This window comes from Leopardus geoffroyi, chromosome C1 (assembly GCF_018350155.1).
Source record: "Leopardus geoffroyi isolate Oge1 chromosome C1, O.geoffroyi_Oge1_pat1.0, whole genome shotgun sequence".
Taxonomy (NCBI): Eukaryota; Metazoa; Chordata; class Mammalia; order Carnivora; family Felidae; genus Leopardus; species Leopardus geoffroyi.
Window position 1 is genome coordinate 162,100,849 of NC_059328.1, and position 5,197 is coordinate 162,106,045.

The 5,197-nt window shown below is 40.3% G+C and overlaps 1 pseudogene; it reads right to left on the reverse strand.

The window, feature by feature from the left end:
* Positions 1–1,648: 1,648 nt before the first annotated feature.
* On the reverse strand, positions 1,649–1,965 carry LOC123596910 (annotated as a pseudogene).
* Between the last annotated feature and the right edge of the window lie 3,232 nt (positions 1,966–5,197).

The window sequence follows — 5,197 nt, forward strand, 5'->3', positions numbered from 1 at the left end:
TTTTTTTTTTTTAGATTTTTAAAACTGTTTATATCTGTGGTCCTATTTATCATTTTCTTGGAAGACAGTGACTCTGGGTCATTTTCCGGACTCTTTCCTTCCTTCCTTCCTTCTTTTGCTTCTTTCTTTTTTCTTCTTTCCTTTCCCTTTCTTTTCATTTTTTTCTTTCTTTCTTTCTTTCTTTCTTTCTTTCTTTCTTTCTTTCTTTCTTTCTTTTTCTTCTTTCCTTTCCTTTCCCTTTCTTTTCTTTCTTTCTTTTTAAAATTACATCTTAGTTCAATGACTTGCTCTAATGAAAGCTTTTTATTTTAAACATATGGGAGCAGAGATTAAAAGCACTGGCATTTTTGCTGAAAATCTTCTAAAATGAACAAGTATGCTTCCAAAGCTTTCTCAGACTTGAATCTCTTTGAACTACTCTGTTTCAATATACATATACATACATATATGTATAGATCTATATTATATATGTATTTTTTACCTGATTCTGATTCCAGATTTCATTGAAGAAACGAAAGCTAAAGCATTACGTATGGTTTAACAAGGAGGAAGTTAAGTGAAAATAAGGAGGCTTAATTCCCACAAAAAAGCTTTTAATATCACACAGTATCAGGATTAGGAAAATGGACACTGCAGCCAGAATGCCTGTAGTTGATCCTGGTCACATGACCTCAGTAAACATCTTTACCTCATCTGCCTCAATTTCTTCATCTGCAAATGGGACCAGTATTTGGTAACTTCCCAGTGGGGTTCCTGTGAGGATTAAATAAGTTAATACATGAAAAGTGCTTGGAACACAACCTAGCACATGATAAGTGCTCAATATATGATAGATATTATTATTATTATTATTATTATTATTATTATTATCATTATTATTATTATTTTAGACGGAATTGGTACTTTGATCGATGGCAAAGCTAGTAAAATTGTGCAAAATCTAATGTGGATAGCCTATGTTTAGAAAAAAAATTGTCACTCTCAATTGAGTGTTCCTAAGCAAGGAGGGGGCTCACAGGACACAGGCAGTAGGGAGTGGAGAGCAGCTGACAGTTTCTTCTCCTTGCTTCAGGGCCATGCAAAAACTTCAGTTGTTTTGTTTTTTGTCTCTGGATGCTGCTGGGAACTTCAGTAGATACTGGAGACAAGTTCAGAGTTTTATCCTGTTGACCAGCAGTTTACATTCCTGGCCAGGACCAAAGGCTAGGATTTTAGCAAGAAACGACACTCTGAGCCTGGACTTGGACAGCAGCAAGATCTTTGACTTTGGGTACAGAAGGGTTGCTGCACATTTTCTTCCTTTCCTCCCTCACCTCTTCTTTCCTCCCCATTTTCCTTTCTTCTTTTCTTTCTTTATCATTCTTTCTCTCCTTTTTAGCATTTCAGTTATTTTTAGTTAAAGAAAAACAGCCTTTTCCAAGGGTGACAAATTGAACAGAAGGAAGCACGGTGTGGGCTGCTCAGAGCTCTTGCTTCAGGATCTGGAGGCGAAGAAAGAAGGCCCTCCCAAGAACTCAGGGTGATTGGCCAGCAGAGGGATGACTTTGATGACTTTGGTCACTGGATTTGTCGAAGTAGGCTCTAAAGGTGATTTTCACCTGTGAGTTTGTTGACGTGATTAATATTATAATTCTTGGAGGCTATTCAATTAAGGAATGATGCAGGAAGCCAAGAGCGTGGATTCAGTTGGATTCTGAATCACACTCAGGAAATCGTCTTAATCTGGTATAACCATAATTTCATTTTTCTTGGGGCAAGTTCAAAGGAAGTTGAGGTCATTCTGGGGGTCAATTTCATGCATGGTGCTCCGGGCATTTAGGTGAGGTTGTGCATGAAGTTGGCATACTGTGCGGTGGTGGGATTGTCCATGGTGCTCTTGATGGGAAGGCCTGTCCTCACCACCATGATTCCCTGTACTCCTTTCTTTCTCTGAAGTGGCTTCAGTGTCTCCTGTACCTCTGCCATCTCCCACTGATTGGGTAGTTCTGTGACACTGGCACTCAGCCGCTCATTCTCTTTCTTTTAAAAAATTATCAGTTCTAAAAACAGATCCCTTTATCTCCCTGTTCGATCAGTAAAAAGCATCGGGTAAAAATGGAATCAGTTAACTAAAACATTAATTCTATTGCTAATGTAGCGAACAGCACACGCTGCTTGTTCAGTGGTGGTGTTCTGCAGTATGTATGGTAGTACTGTGGGGTCTCCCTGGGAGATGAACCCCCAAACATGCACAGACACGGAGTTCTTCCCCACTTTTCCCCCTCCCCCTCCCCCTCCTCCTCCAGCCTGCTGAGGGGTAGGGGTGTTGAAGGAGAAGTTGCTAGCTCTTTTGCTTAGGATTTCTCACCTTACTCCAGCTTGGAGGGCCCCTTAGAGACCCTGGGCTCTGAAGGGATGCATTTCTTATATTTTTATCAGCTTTCACTTAGCTACTGCATTAGATTACAACATTCTTTGTAGCAACATTAAATATCAGAATAAAAATGATTTTCAAAAATACCCCTCATGTCTTCTCTTATACCTTGGACCACATTTTGAGTGCGTGCAGCTAAGTCCAAGGCATTCTTTCTTTGGCTGTATGTTCAGATGTCTTGTCTTCATTATGGAACAACCCCACACAAGCCCCAAATTGCTCATATTTCACTTTTACGTCTTTCAGTTCACTTAGTATATTATTCTTAAATCATCTATTAAAATTCTTGACTAGGTTTCCTTTAATTTTTGCCTCTACACTTTGATATCCCCTCTGCCCTAAAGCTTATACTCATTTTCTCCTTAAAGAAATACAGTAGGCCTAAATGATCTTGTTTCTGTGTATATTCCCCCCGTGATAGGTTGTTCTTTTAGTGACTACCAGTCCTGGGCTCTCCACCTACCTTAGGATAGAGAAACTTAAATGTCATTGCCCATGTTTGGTCGAAGACCAGTAAATCTGATTAGTCGCAATTAAGTCATCAGACCAGGAACCAAGAAAAAAGGGCTTAAAAATGAAGGATGAAGCCATCTTTTATTAGAATATAGGTTCTTGGGGTCTGGATGGATCTCAGAAATAAATGAGATGTGTCTGGACTTTTGCTAGATGAAGAAACCAAAGACCTAGGAGGTTACTTTTCCTGGTCAAGTGCCACACAAATAGTGGTGAAGTTAGAACTGAAGTCTAAGTGGGGCACCTGGGTGGCTCAGTCAGTTAAGTGCCCAACTCTTGATCTCAGCTCAGGTCACGATCGTCCAGCTCTTTATCTTGGCTCAGGTCATGATCTCACGGCTCATTGGTTTGAGACCCACATTGGACTCTGTGCTGACAGCCCCAGGCCTGCTTGGGATTCTCTTTCTCACCCTCTCTCTCTGTCCCTCCCTGGCTCTCTCTCTCTCTCTCTCAAAATAAATCAATAAACTTAAAAAAAAAAAAAAGAACTGAAGTCTAAGTTTCTGGACACCTCCTAGTATAGCACTTTCATTCATTTATTCATTATCTTCTTTCCTTCCTTCCTTCCTTCCTTCCTTCCTTCCTTCCTTCCTTCCTTCAGTATTTATTCATGCCTATCGTGTACATGTTTTCATAATAAACAGGGGACCAATAGTAATTTATTTTTGGAATTAAACACATGGACAAACGTGATCTGACAAGTAGGAGAGTACTAAATAGACACATAGAAATAAGAACTACTCTGGAAAATCTGATTACGGTGGTCACTGTCACTATAGTGTAACACTTCGTTGTAACACACACCACACCACCTTTGCTGTAATACTATAGAATCTTGATCCAAAACAAGGCAAAAAGAACCAAAGGACAATAACAAAGTACACATACACTTTCAAACCCATACACAGAGATGGAGCTGCCTTAGATGTAATACGGCAGACAATTAGTACACTGACATTTTGGCAAAATTTCCAGGCATTTCCATAAACCCTTTTTGGATTCTTTTTCCCTCCAGCTCAGCAAGACGGTCACATTCTTCTGGGCCTCAGACAAACAATAGCCTCCAAATGACATTTAAGAACAACCCCCTAGCATGACAACGGAGGCTCAACCCGTCTCGGAAAAAGGAAGGTCACCATATGCCCCGTGCTCTTTGTGCACGGCCTCGCTGCCATTTTACAGCTGCCTTAGCCTTTTTATTTTACTTTGGAAGACAAGGGCTCAACTAAAATGCACAAAGGGGATTTAGGATTAAGCATCATCTTCTGTCTCTCTAACCTGTAACCTCTTTCATCCTAACAAAGGTGGGAGGAGCTGAAGAGAGAGCTGGGGCTAGCAGGAGGAGGGCCCGGAGGAAACCAGCAGACAATGGTGGGGGGTGCAGGGGAGAGAGCCATCTTTTCTAAACTTGCTGTCCCTCTCACCCTCATTTTTTCTTCATCATACAGAAGCACCATCTGTTCACAGACTCGATGTGTCTGCATTTGTTTTCCTCAGTAACAGCTTATATAGGAAGCAGATTATGAAGGGAGCAAATATGCCACCAACTGGATCAGTGACTGTACATTGTTCATGCCCCTTAAAACTTTGCAGAAACACTGCAGCAGGCTCTGTGTGGGTCCTGACCCGTTCCTGGCTCCGGTGTGCTGACCTTGATTAGCACCACCTGACTTGGTTTAGCCCCTTTTATGCTAAAACCCCTCAGGGTTTATGCACTTGATTTATACTATATTTTAAAGTAGGCTTCAATGACGTTTTCAAATTTTTTTCTAGCGTGCTAGCTTCACAAGAGCATAAACAATTTGAGAACAGGGAATTTTCTGTCTGTTTGTTTGCTGTATGCCCTTTTCTCTGGTCAGCCACACAATTGACTTTGTAATATGTTGACATTTGGCAAAATTTCCAGGCATTCTTTTAAATATGTAGACTTATTTGATCATACTTTCAGAACTAACGTGAGAATTAAGTTACAGGAGAGAGAAGTGGTTATAGGTATCAAAATACCACTTTTTGCTACCTCAAAATAGAAAAGATATACTGTACATTTTTAGGCATCCCTGAAGAAATGATCCAGGTACAGTGATCTTCACACTGGGTCAGAGTATGTCCCAGTTATGTGACTCTGACATGCAAAAAGGCCTACATACAATTCCATACAGCTGATATACTCAAGATTACATCCTCAAATATCATTGGACATTTTAGTTATTTTAAAAGTTTCAGTTATGCATAATGCTGCGTCAAATCTTTGAGCATGGAGCTTTTTCTATT